Source organism: Leptodactylus fuscus, chromosome 3 (assembly GCF_031893055.1).
Source record: "Leptodactylus fuscus isolate aLepFus1 chromosome 3, aLepFus1.hap2, whole genome shotgun sequence".
Taxonomy (NCBI): Eukaryota; Metazoa; Chordata; class Amphibia; order Anura; family Leptodactylidae; genus Leptodactylus; species Leptodactylus fuscus.
Window position 1 is genome coordinate 57,589,063 of NC_134267.1, and position 14,669 is coordinate 57,603,731.

At 43.5% G+C, this 14,669-nt stretch overlaps 1 protein-coding gene and 1 non-coding gene across 4 annotated transcripts in view; both read left to right on the forward strand.

The window, feature by feature from the left end:
• Positions 1–14,669, forward strand: part of GRM1 (glutamate metabotropic receptor 1) — a 286,785-nt gene that overhangs the window by 139,926 nt on the left and 132,190 nt on the right. The gene's annotated exons all lie outside the window — the stretch shown is intronic.
• On the forward strand, positions 282–388 carry LOC142198758 (U6 spliceosomal RNA). The gene has a single exon (XR_012715400.1). It is a non-coding gene; the product is annotated as a U6 spliceosomal RNA (small nuclear RNA).

Sequence of the window (14,669 nt, forward strand, 5' to 3'; positions counted from 1 at the left end):
CAGAAGAGTAGAGGAATTTACTGCCTCAGACTGAACTGAGTGAGAACAGTGAGAACATTTATGAGCTGTGATGTTTTTCTAGAAGCTATCATTATATAATGCAGTGGGGTGAGAGCAGTACCTGACTAATGTGGCAGGGATGTGAATAGTGAGCGAGGAAGACAAAAGGGAACGTTTAGATTGGTGGCCAGAAGATAGCCAAAAGATTTTATTCACTTGGTCTGGTGACGTTTCAACACAGAAGTGTGGGCAGGGCAGTTTCTTCTGTATAGAGATCGGACGTGCTCACTTCGGCAACACATATATTATAATTGGAAAAATATAGAGAAGATTAGCATGGCCCCTGCGCAAGGATGACACGCAAATTCGTGAGGCGTTCCATAAAAAAAAAAAAAGAGATTGGAAGAGCTAAAGAACTAGCTGTGGGGAGAGGAGAGGAACAAGCAGTGATGAAAGCTTTTGAAATGTTTAACCCCTTCCTGGTGGCCTTTTTTGATTTTTGTTTTTAACTCCCTTCCTACCAAACCCTATAACTTTTTTTATTTTTCCTTTCACAAATCCGTATGAGGGCTTAATGTTTGCGGGACAAATTGTTGAGGGTGTATTATTCTGTACAATTTACTTAGAAGCCGTATCTTTTTTATATTACCGTGTACATAGATATAGAGGGTGTCTTTTTTTGCGGGACCAGGTGTATTTTTTAGTTATACCATTTTAGAGAATTGATCAGTTATTATTCAAATTTTAATCAGCGGTGAAACAATGAGTTTGGCACTTTTGATTCTTTTTTTTTCCCGCTACGACGTACACTGTACGTGAATATTTTTATAAGTTTGTAGACCAGGTGTTTTCGGATAAAGGGATACCTTTCAGGAGAGGAGAGAGGAGCTGGAGACGTGTTAGTAATCACCATTCTGCAGTTTGTTCTTTTACTCTGATACAAATTATAATTTATATTTATTAATAGAGATGAGCGAACACTAAAATGTTCAAGGTTCGAAATTCGATTCGAACAGCCGCTCACTGTTCGAGTGTTCGAATGGGTTTCGAACCCCATTATAGTCTATGGGGAACATAAACTCGTTAAGGGGGAAACCCAAATTCGTGTCTGGAGGGTCACCAAGTCCACTATGACACCCCAGGAAATGATACCAACACCCTGGAATGACACTGGGACAGCAGGGGAAGCATGTCTGGGGGCATAAAAGTCACTTTATTTCATGGAAATCCCTGTCAGTTTGCGATTTTCGCAAGCTAACTTTTCCCCATAGAAATGCATTGGCCAGTGCTGATTGGCCAGAGTACGGAACTCGACCAATCAGCGCTGGCTCTGCTGGAGGAGGCGGAGTCTAAGATCGCTCCACACCAGTCTCCATTCAGGTCCGACCTTAGACTCCGCCTCCTCCAGCAGAGCCAGCGCTGATTGGCCGAATTCCGTACTCTGGCCAATCAGCGCTGGCCAATGCATTCTATTAGCCCGATGAAGTAGAGCTGAATGTGTGTGCTTAGCACACACATTCAGCTCTACTTCATCAGGCTAATAGAATGCATTGGCCAATCAGCGCTGGCCAATGCATTCTATTAGCTTGATGAAGCAGAGTGTGCACAAGGGTTCAAGCGCACCCTCGGCTCTGATGTAGCAGAGCCGAGGGTGCACAAGGGTTCAAGTGCACCCTCGGCTCTCCTACATCAGAGCCGAGGGTGCGCTTGAACCCTTGTGCAGCCTCGGCTCTGCTACATCAGAGCCGAGGGTGCGCTTGAACCCTTGTGCACACTCTGCTTCATCAAGCTAATAGAGTGCATTGGCCAGCGCTGATTGGCCAGAGTACGGAATTCGGCCAATCAGCGCTGGCCAATGCATCCCTATGGGAAAAAGTTTATCTCACAAAAATCATAATTACACACCCGATAGAGCCCCAAAAAGTTATTTTTAATAACATTCCCCCCTAAATAAAGGTTATCCCTAGCTATCCCTGCCTGTACAGCTATCCCTGTCTCATAGTCACAAAGTTCACATTCTCATATGACCCGGATTTGAAATCCACTATTCGTCTAAAATGGAGGTCACCTGATTTCGGCAGCCAATGACTTTTTCCAATTTTTTTCAATGCCCCCGGTGTCGTAGTTCCTGTCCCACCTCCCCTGCGCTGTTATTGGTGCAAAAAAGGCGCCAGGGAAGGTGGGAGGGGAATCGAATTTTGGCGCACTTTACCACGCGGTGTTCGATTCGATTCGAACATGGCGAACACCCTGATATCCGATCGAACATGTGTTCGATAGAACACTGTTCGCTCATCTCTATTTATTAACAAACATGCATGCATTTAGAAAGAAAAAAGTCCCACAAAGGTGTCCATAGTCTCACTTTTTTTTAAATCAATACCAAAGTTAGTTTTTACAGCATTTACACTTATTGCAAAGTCAAACACTTATTTTTACTATTTTATGTATTTGATAAGTTATCTGTTATACTCCATAATGGATTGAAGGTTATTATTATTTTCACTTGTTATTTATCTGAATTATTTTGAGCATTTAAGATGGCACGTATGATCTGTGTAGAGGTTAGGGGGCGTTCACACTACCGTTGCAAATGTCCGTTGCCGTCTTCTATCATGGAATGACAGAGACAGACATTAAACTGTTGTCTGTTGCAGAGAACAGTCACACACTGATTCTGTGTCCATTCCCATTGACACTAATGCAAACCATGTCATCTGTTTAGTTTTGTAATGGAAGATAAAGTCATGCATGCATGCCCCCTTACTATTCCAAAGACAACGAATTCTATACTTGTCTTTAATGTTCTTTCTACTAAGAAGCTCTGTGTATATCCATGGGAACAGACTTCTACATTTGAAAAGGGGACAGCAGCAGCTAGATAAACAAATACTGAATATCGTTGTGCCTAACGTTGCACAGTCATACAAGGTGAGCAGCAATAAGACAATATCATTGTTCTATGTTGATGGTTTCTTTTACCCTATGGAGTCCTGTTCTTTTGCTGTTCTTCATGTAAGCTTTATGGAGTAATGAAAATGCACAATATATGAAAAATAGGGTTCATATTCATAATTTGGGTTTTAACTTGTGTAAACTGCTTTCTAATGATGAAGGTCCTTCATAACAATTCCTTTAAAGGATATAAAGACTAACTTATATTTGTAAAAAAAAAAAAAAAAAAAAAACCCTGATTCTTTTCGAGGGAGCGAACATCTACATTGTAAAAGTATATTTTTCCTGTTCTATAGATCACTAAATAAATTACAAGACACATATTGGAGTATATTTCAGGAAATGTATCTTTAGTTTCTCAATCTGTAAGGGCTCGTTCACATCTGCGGCCCGGTCTCCGTACCTAGGTTTCCGTTTCCTGCCTAAAACACAGGCAGGATACGGAAACCTGCAGGAGACTTTCTCACCCATTCATTTGAATGGGTGAGAAAGCTGTCCGGCCGTGCGCGGCGGTGAGCGTTTTGCGCTCTCCGCCGCGAAACCAGGTTTTATAATCCGGACACAGAGTCGGACATGCAGTACTCTGTGTCCGGATAAAAAAATCCGGTTTCGCGGCGGAGAGCCTAAAACGCTCACCGCCGCGCACGGCCGGACCCGGTCTATGGTTTCCGTCTTCTGGCATGCAGAAGGCGGAAACCATAGAACGGAGACCCCAGACGCAGGTGTGAACCCAGCGTAAGATCAATAGTGACCCCAACACTTCCACCTAACCACATTTTTTTGGCTATTTTGTAAAGAAAGGAGCTGCAAATTTTATCTAAAAAATGCCACAAAAATTATGTAAATAATTTAAGAAATTCCTCCCATGAAACTGGCGAAAGATTTTGGGAAGCATCAAAGGTATTTTCAGCATTTAAACCCTAACATTGATGCTTGTAGACTATATGCGTCTTGCTTCCCACATTAAGGCACCCCATGGCAGTTGCTAAAGCAATGGTTCCTGAAATACTTCATTACATCCTGTATTTATGGTCAAAAACTTTGATGCACAAATTGCTTTGTTAAAGAACAGCATACAACAGACTAGGAAGTATTTTAATGTAAGAATGAGAATTTAACTCATTACTGTATGTACCTAGAGTAAAGGTCAAAGTTCATTGCGAGCTGAAATTAATTTGGTTAGACTTGTGCAATGCATCTCGATATCTAATCAAAAACATGGCTGTATGGAACAAAACTTTAAAAATCGAAATCCATACATTCATTTTCTTCTTTAATCTGTTTATAATGATAATATGATGATTATTTCACTGTAGCTGTGGTCAGTTTAATTAGCGTTAATAAAGAAAAGATAATTGTTCTCAACAGTTTCTCTGTAGCCTAGAATCAGAATGGAAAGAATACAAAATAAAAAACCCTCACAACATAATATCTGAGATATTATGGAAGAACTTGTATAAGTTCCTATGGTAAAGATAGAAGTATCCATAGGCATCTACTTGGCTTGACATGAACAAGTCAGAGCTACCTGTGATGGCATGATGTACCATCTGCCAATCACATGGGTTACTGCCCTGAATACAAAGGGGGCAGCAATAACCATCAATGGTGGTGGGGCCAGCAGGAGAGTAGAAGGAAGCACAACCTTGTCATATGCTGAAGATCTGACATACTCCCACACTTTCTGTTACCCTCCTTGTTTCCCCCAGCAGTTAGTCTCACCCCTTTGATGGACCATATAAAGGTATAAAGGGATGAGTCATTGCAAGACAACAGCCCTTGTGATCTGCATGCATGATGTCACGCCATTACAGGAAATTCCGACTTAGTTCCCTTGTCACCTACTTCATCACGTCCTTGCTTCATTGTCAAAAACTTTAATGTATAGATTGCTTTTTTAAAAAATAGTATAAAACAGACAAGGAAGTGACAAGGGGACTAAGCAAAGCCTAAAGACAAAATCTGGAATAGACATCTACAGGTAAAATAATCCTGTTACCCATAGCAAGTTTTACAATTCTATTTTTTAAGATTGAACAACCTTAAAGGACTTATAAAACAACTTTTTATAAATAAGGTAAACAGTCGACTATAAAAAAAAATTGTAAGGCAACTCATTAATGCTGCTTTTTCCATTTATAAGGCTGGATTTCTATTTCCTACTTTTAGAGTTCCTTATAACATGTCTATGGAGAGAGAAGGGGGAGGAGAAAGCTACTGAGCTTTCCTACACTTAGTGTATGAGATAGCAACCCTACTATACTTACTCTGTATAGTAGTATAGAGTTATGTTACTGATGCAATAAATCAGTTACTAGCCAGTAGCAGTTTCATCATTCCCTGCCCCCACTCTATAGACTTCTCTGTGTAAAGCTGAGCACAGATGATGGAATCTATTAATAATATGTCTCTGAAGAGAATGGGGAAGAAAACTACATGAGAAGTAGAGGAAAATCATCTTTCTTCAATAAGTTGTCTTATACAAAACTTGTTATATTCACTTGTATTATTCTTTTAAGAAAATATGCTTTATAGTTGAAGCCACAATATTTAGTGTGAATGTACACTATATGAAGAAAAAGGTCTACTACATCCATTGCATAAAAAGGCATAAAATCAAGCACACAGTCATATAATCTCAAATATGGTTGTAGTATTGTTCTTGGGTGACTTTAAATAGTCACTAGTTTTATGGACCAAAATATAATGAACTTTAATTGCAAATGCTTTCTGCCTGAAAAACCTTTCTAAAGTCACTGTCACTCGGTGTCTTCCATCCTAGCTAATTTGCAGTTCACTCCCTGTTACTAGGGAAGCCCTGTCCACAGATAAATTAAAAAGAAAGATGGCTTCACAGTGACTGGAAGGAGAATGGGCTGGTTTCTTAAAGGGGTTGTCCCATCACAAGGATCCTATCTATACTGCTAGTTTATGTGGTTTTAAGAGTTTTCTTAAATACATTGCTTTATCAAAACTGCTTTGTTTGGCCGCTATCTTAATTTATTCACTTCATTGTTTACACCGCGTTTCCATAACCACGGGCCTGGTGACGAGCTTATCTCCTCAGCCGACAAGTGACATAGCTCCCTGCTCTCAGGTAGGGGGGGTAGCTGAGTGCAGGGGAGCGAGCTTGTATTTCTGAGCTGTTTATCTCTCTGCACCACACAAGTGATGCAGCTCCCTGCTCTCAGATAGGGGAGGGGGAGGTGAGTGCTCCTTGCTTGTATTTCTGAGCTGTTTATCTTTTGCTCTTCCAGTGATCAGTCAGTTTAATTGAATTTTGCTGATAAGGGCTGAGATAAGAAGTCCGTTACCTCTGTATGTAAGCACAGACCTAAAATAGAGTTTATTGTAATCAAATCCAGATCTGCTACATCAGCTTCATATTGTGCATCTTCCAGTGACACTGTGCTAATTTATTTACAACCATTCCTCATTACTGACTGCACACATACTGCTGTGAAGAGAGATACCACAGCAAGTGAAACCACGCCCACCAATGTACCGAGAAAACCAGGAAGTGAAGAGAGCACACAGCATGCAGGTTGGTGAACATGCCAGTTGGGAATACCCCTTTAACACAGTAAATGCACTTCAGCATATGAAGAAAAAAAGCTAATGTCTCAGCAATGGAGACACAGCATTTTATTGAATCTCGAATATCTGGCTGCGCTCATGATTCAACAGGGTGTGCCCCAGTGACAAACTCCTTTTAAGCATACAGTAGCACCGTCACAGGGTGCCGCCTTTACTACAAGACAGAAAATTTCAGATTTTCTAGATCAGCCCGGATCAAGACTAAGTGCTATTATTATAAACTGGAAGGTTCTAGAAGTAACAGATAAATGTGGAAGCAGCAGGCCAGGCAAAGTCACAGAATAGGACTGTGTACTGTGTGCACTGTGTACTGAAGCACAAGACACACAAAATAAAGCCATGATTTGGTCAGATTATTATGGAGAAACCGTAATAGCCTATAGGAAGTCAGGATTGCTAACGGTCCATAAATATATTTAGAAAAAAATACACTTGTGGCAGAAGCTTTTTGTTCATGCATGGTCTATAAGAAAACACTATAATATATCGCCATCTACTGCTCAGATGCAAACATAATGACACTGCAAAGGCAGTGTCTCCTTAAGGATGAATTGTACCCCTTCTGACCATGTCTATGACCTCTCAACAGCCAAATCAGTACCATGCTTTGCACTGACGAGGGGAAATACTTCCAAAAAAGCTGTCTGCTGAAGGGTCTTTTTCGAAGAGATGTTCTGGTTTGCTTTATTTACAGACAAGGTTACATAAAAAAGCAGCCATTGATCCATAGGGTGCTACCTTCTAAAAGGTGGAGCTAGAGTGAGTTTTATTTGTTTGCATACTCCTTTGCCAAATTTCCTAGTGGAGCATACATGTTCTATTAGGCCCGTTTCATATCTGTGTTCAGTATTCCATTTGGGGAGTCCGCTTTCACTACTTTTCTCTCTACATGATTTATGCGGACACTGTGCGGGAAAAAACACGGACCCAATTATAGTCTATGGGGTCCATGTGCTTTCATTGCTCACTGCTTTTTAATGTGTTTGGTATTCCATTTGGGAGGGGTGGGTCCCCAAGCGGACTCCTGGAACGAAATACTGAACGCAGTTGTGAACCAGGCCTTAGACTCTACACACTGTAAGGTAACTTGCAACATACATACATCATACAAGCATACATCATTAATGTAGTGTTTGAAAGAAATAACTCAGTTAGTTAATACCATGGGTAGGCTGATTCTCCAGATACCCTCTGTAAAACTGATAGTGGTCTAGAATATCCCAGTTGGATATCATTGCAGATCCCCAGCAGGCCTCTTTATAGATCAATGGGGACTGTAAGATGGATCATCGATCACAGTAATACAGTGACATAAGATGTTACAGTATTACGTAAGAAATGGTTAAAAATACAAGAAGTTCTCTTAAGTATTAAGTATGCAAGTTTGCATTTCCTATTTCTGTTCTATGCAATGCACATTCTGATGCATAAACCATGCCAGCTCTGTAAAATGGAAGATTGAAAATAATACACAGCATATGTTTAGGTGGCCAATAAATGCTGAGTGTCTGATTCACCAACACATTGTTGGTGAGAAGAGATGAAACTTAACACCACTTACAGCTTCACTAGGTGACTCCTGCAGGATTCTCACCTTAGCGGCGTGAAGAGACGCTGCATAAATTTATACCTTGTTATAAAAAAGCATTAGAATAGAAATCAACAACTTAAAAGAGTATAAACATTTTTGCCTAGCAACACACCATGTTACAATAAGAAACCACTATAATACATCGCCATCTACTGGTCAGATGCAAACATAATATCACTACTGCAATGTGTATGTGATGTCGTGTGTTTGTGCACAGTGTGTGTGTGTATGGGTGTGGTGTAGTAGTTCTATGTGCAGGCAATAGGATGTAGTGTTTGTGGCTGTGTAATTGTAGCGAATGCTAATAACCAAAACTGTGAAATCATTTTTTATGTGTGTGGTCTGGTTGTGATGTAGAGGGTTTGGGCATGCGTATGCTGTCGTGTGAGTGCGGTATATTTTAATGCTTGTGCATGTGTTTGTATGTGTGTAGACAATAGTAATAATCAAAACATATTTTTGTCAAATCGATAATATACAAATAAAATTGGTTTAGTGTAAAAAGTAATTTATACTGTGAATAATGTAAGTTATTTCTCTGGTGATTCATTCCTCAGACCCCTTAAATGGGTGTCCGGAGACATTATTTCATTATTTTACATTGCTGTAAGTGGGCTGATAATTATAACAAAACAAGTACTCACCTGTCCCGGGCCCACTACCTCCTCCATTCCTTAGTATACAGGTTCTGTGCTGTGTCAGTCATCACTGCCGCATCAGCTTGTCACAAACAGCAGTCACATGGTGTTTATGAAGAGGTCACCACTGAGGCCTGTCATTGGCTGCAGCAGTCCTTTCTCACAATTGTGACATCACTGGTGATGTCAGCCAGAGGTCCTGTACAGAGAAGAATGCAGCTCCCATCACTGGAAACGAAGGCTCGAGAAGAAGGGAGTACTTTTTGATACACTATGTGATCAAAAGTATCCAGACACCCCCAAAAACATAAGTTTTCCATATTAGGTGCATTGTGCTGCCACCTACTGTCAGGTACTCCATATAAGAGACCTCAGTAGACATTAGACATCGTGAGAGAGCAGAATGGGGCGCTTCGCGGAACTCACGGACTTCGAACGTGGTCAGGTGATTGGGTGCCATACATCACATGGGTTAATGCCAAACGACGCCTCACTTGATGTAAGGAGCGTAAACATTGGACGATTGAACAGTGGAAAAACGTTGTGTGGAGTGACGAATCACGGTACACAATGTAGCGATCCGATGGCAGGGTGTGGGTATGGTGAATGCCCGGTGAACGTCATCTGCCAGCGTGTGTAGTGCCAACAGTAAAATTTGGAGGCGGTGGTGTTATGGTGTGTTCGTGTTTTTCATGGAGGGGGCTTGCACCTCTTGGTGTTTTGCGTGGCACTATCACAGCACAGGCTTACATTGATGTTTTAAACACCTTCTTGCTTCCCACTGTTGAAGAGCAATTCGGGGATGGCGATTGCAACTTTCAACACGATTGAGCATCTGTTCATACTGCACCGCCTGTGGCGGAGTGGTTACACGACAATAACATCTCTGTAATGGACTGGCCTGCACAGAGTCCTGACTTTAATCCTATAGAACGCCTTTGGGATGTTTTGGAACGCCAACTTCGTGCCAGGCCTCACCGACCTACATCGATACCTCTCCTCAGTGCAGCACTCCGTGAAGAATGGGGTGCCATTCCCCAAGAAACCTTCCAGCACCTGATTGAACATATGCCTGTGAGAGTGGAAGCTGTCATCAAGGCTAAGGGTGTTATGTCAGTCCAGGTAGCTGCAACGGGGCTAAGGAATAGCAGTAGGAAATCTCGCCCTGCACTACTCCCACTAGCTATCCCGGTCCCTACCTCACGGGTGTTGGTCGGCTGTACTCAGGCTAAGCCTGACCCCGACGGCTCCTCTCTCACTGATACCGTAGGCCTAGAGGGAAGTGGGAGAAGGAATGCCCTATAAGATCTTTAGGGACTGGAGACTAAAGGGGGTCACCCCTAACGAACAAGTGAAGCTGCTACTGACAGGGACTGACAAGGGTGTGCGCTGACTAACAACACAAACAGCACACAGGAAAAATGTGGAAAAGGATTCCCCCAAACCAATAAGGGAAGGAACCTTACACTAGGAAACAAACACAGGGAAACTGAGTAGAAATCAAAGGATAAGGCAATTCACTCACACAGTCAATTATACACAGAGGGAGGATTGGTGAACACAGAAGGGAAAACACACAAACCAACTCGTTCACCCAAACCTCCCAAAAACCAACCACGGAACTTCCTCTATCCCAGAACACCACCTACTCCTCCTGCTAAGGCCTAGCTCTGAAAAAGCAACACTCAGCACAGAACCATGGGAGGCATGGGTTTAAATACAGAGTAGAGACCACTCCTCCCAGGTGCAAATGGGAGGACAGACTAATCAACCAGGAAATAAAGCTGCCTACCAGCAGTGCGCGCGTGCAAGTCAGAAGGTGTGCACCAATACCCATGACAGGACAACCGCGCAGCGCCAGGATGCCACCCCAGACACTGCACAGCCAAAAACTCCCCAGGTAAGAAAAATAGAAAGTAATGAACCTAAATACTCCTAACAGGATCCTCCCCTCAAGGAGAAGACTCCGGATTCTCTAGGAGCATCCTTCTTCGGGAACTCCTTGTGGAATTTCTCCACGAGTCTGGGGGCTGACATATCCGACTCCAGGACCCAAGAATTATCCTCAGGACCGTATCCCTTCCATGCCACCAGATACCGTAGCTTCCCCCGAACATATTTGCTATCCAGAACTCGGGATATCTCATACTCCCCGGACTCAGAAACTGGTGGAACCTTAACTGGAGACGTTCCCTTCTTGGCCTTCTTTAACAAGGAGACATGGAACACCCGGTTTATCTTCCACCTTTTAGGTAGTTGCAGCTGCGCCGCCACTTCATTTACCATCTTGATGATCTTAAAAGGACCCACAAACCTGGGACCCAGCTTCTTGCTAGGAACCTTCAACCTGATATTCTTGGTGGACAACCAAACCATCTCACCAGGGAAGAACTGCAACTCTCCTCTCTTCCGATCCGCCTGGACCTTAGCCTGGTGCGATGCCCGCACCAGATTCTCTCGGATACGGGACCATACCCCTTGCAGCTTTTTAGAAAATAGCTCCTCCTCCGGAACTGGGGAAGAAATGGAAGAAAATACTCCGAAAACAGGATGTCTACCACCGGAGCAAAAAAAAGGTGTGGTACCTGTGGCATTGGAATCATGGTTGTTTAGGGAAAATTCTGCCAGGGGGAGAAAGGCAGCCCAATTATTCTGGTTCTCTCGAACAAAACACCTCAAAAACTGTTCCACATCCTGATTCTTCCTCTCTGTTTGTCCGTTAGACTCTGGGTGAAACCCGGAGGAAAACGACAGTGTAACTCCCAACCTGCTGCAAAAAGCCCGCCAGAATTTAGCCACAAATTGCGGTCCCCTGTCCGAAACGATCTCCTCAGGAAGACCATGCAACCTTACAATTTCTTTAATAAACGCCTCTGATAGTGTCTTGGCAGATGGCAGCCTGGAAAACGGGATCAAATGGCACATTTTCGTGAAGCGGTCAACGACTACCCAAATGACCGTGAAACCCTTAGACACCGGAAGGCCCGTGATGAAATCCATAGACAGATGAGTCCAAGGTGCCTTAGGAGGTTCCAATGGATGTAGAAGACCGTGGGGACGGGTATGCGACGCCTTGGCTCTTGCACAGACCGAACAATTTTGAACAAACTGCAAGACATCCTTACTCCACCCTGGCCACCAAAAATTCCTAGACACCAATCTCATGGTCTCTGAAACCCCCGGGTGACCAGCAAGAACCGACTTGTGACACTCCCTCAGGAGACTTTGTCGGAGAGTAGTTGGGACAAAAAGCTTGTTTCTAGGTATCTTGGAAGGTGCAGCGTGTTGCGCTTCGATCAAGGCCTTCTCCAATTTCGCGCCCAATACTGCTACCACCACTCCATCCCCAAGAATAGTGGCAGGCGCCTCTCGTTCCTCCTCAGTCGACATATACCGGGATAAAGCATCAGCCTTAACATTCTTTGAACCCGGCACATAAGTCACGGTAAAATGGAACCGCGCAAAAAATAGAGCCCATCTGGCCTGTCGTGCATTTAATCTCTTCGCCGACCCAAGATAAACCAAATTCTTGTGGTCAGTAAATACCTGGACTGGCCTTCTGGCCCCCTCCAGGAAATGACGCCAATGTTCGAACGCTAGTTTTATTGCCAGTAGTTCCCTATCTCCGATGTCATAATTCCGTTCAGAGGCAGAGAATTTCTTAGAAAAGAAGGCACAGGGATGCGTACCCTCCTCGAACTCCTGAGAAAGTACTGCTCCCACCCCCACCGAGGAGGCATCCACCTCCACTCGGAAGGCCAACCTCTCATATTATATTTTTTTTTTGTTTTTTTTTGTTTTTGTTTTTTTTTTCTCAGTATAATACGTACTCTATCCTCCTGGTGCATTATGCACCATAGAAAGGGATGTTGTCATTATGTTTCTTCAGTATGGTGCCACAACTATGTAATGAAGATGTTACATCTCTTGGTCATGTCACGTTTTATCTATGTCACTAAAAATTATGATTTATTTACTTATTTACCTTAACCTGTTTGAACTATTTTGACTACAATCAGCCAACTTTGTCTGCTTTTGTTCCTGTTTCACTTGCATCTTATCGCATGTATCACAGATGTTGCTTAATTAATTAACTTCCTGTCTATGTGCAGATGGGAGGGGCCTGGATTTTATGTGTGTCTCTTTTATTTTTATATAAGATTGCAGCATATTACAGCTCTGTATGCCATGAGTAAGGGTCTATCCCGAAACGCGTAGGCTTCTGCTACTCCTATTGCTGCACACAGATTTTTTAATGTATCAACTACAAGTCAATAAAAGTTAAGTTTTATTTTATACGGATACCTGACTGCAGTGCTGGATTTTCTTCAAATTTGCTTCCATCAACCATTACACCCCTGCCCCCAAGAAACTACTGACTCGGTCTCCCAGTTGATAATAGGGTTATGCTGCTTCAGCCAGGGCCACCCCAACACTACTTGTGCTGGTAACTTAGACAACAAGAACAAGTCAATCTCTTCCCTGTGGCCACCCACAATAAACTCCAGACCCTCCACCTGTTTGGAGATGATAGCTTGCTGTAGAGGGGTCTTATCAATAGCCCACACCGGTATCTGAGACTTCAAGACCAAAGGACTCACTCTTAATTGCTCACAAAACTCTGAGTCAATAAGGTTGACTGCCGAACCACAATCAACCAAAATCGGGCACTTCTGCCCATTTACCCATCCTTCATGTCTGAGTACAGGAAATATGCACACCTCCCTCCTTAGTAGGTTTTCTCCCTTTACCCTCAATAGACCTGGGGTTATTACTCTCCTTGGCGAACCATTCTCTGGAGGGGCATACCCTTGCTACATGTCCCATCCCTCCACACACAAAACAGCGTACTGTGCGGGACCCTTCACTCTTGGGTCTAGCACTTTGCACAGTGGCCCCAATCTGCATGGGTTGGTCCCCCGGGTCCTCTCTAAAAACAGAGAATTGAGGAGGGCTAAGCCCCCCAGGACTCTTGTCTCCACGCTCCCGGAGGCGCCGTCCAACTCTAATTGCCAGCTGCATGGCCTCATCTAGATCTCCCGGAACAGGGTGAGAAACTAGATGGTCTTTAACCTGGTCCGAGAGCCCTGTCTCAAACTGACTAAGTAGAGCAGGGTCATTCCAGTGTACTTCTGCTGCCCACCTACGAAACTCTGTGCAATATTTCTCTATAGCGTGATCCCCTTGCACCGCACGTCGTAGGTTATACTCAGCCGTGCGTACCCTGTCTGGGTCGTCATACAGTAACCCCATTGTGGAGAAAAACGCCTCTACAGTTAGTAAGCAAGCTGAGTCGGCTGGTAACGAATGTGCCCAGATGAGGGGATCATCTCTCAATAAAGTAATAATAATCCCAACTCTCTGTACCTCAGAACCGGAGGAAAACGGCCGTAGCCGGAAATACAAAAGACAGTCCTTTTGAAATCGGAAAAAATCTGACCTCTTACCTCGGAAGGGTTCAGGTAAGCTGACTTTTGGCTCCAGAGGCCGACCCACAGGGGCGCTACTCACCTGCCTCTGTATGCCCTCCACCTGAGAGGCTGTGTGTTGAGCCAACTGCTGTAACTGAGATACGCCAGAAGCTTGGATAGCATCCATTCGTAGCTTGATCCCCTCCATCTCAGTGGAAATCTGCTGCACCGCCTGGTACAACTGTTTCAGGTCCGTCATAATGCAAATGAACCTTTTTTTTTTTTTTTTTTTACTGGCTGAGTATACTGTTATGTCAGTCCAGGTAGCTGCAACGGGGCTAAGGAATAGCAGTAGGAAATCTCGCCCTGCACTACTCCCACTAGCTAACCCGGTCCCTACCTCACGGGTGTTGGTCGGCTGTACTCAGGCTAAGCCTGACCCCGACGGCTCCTCTCTCACTGATACCGTAGGCCTAG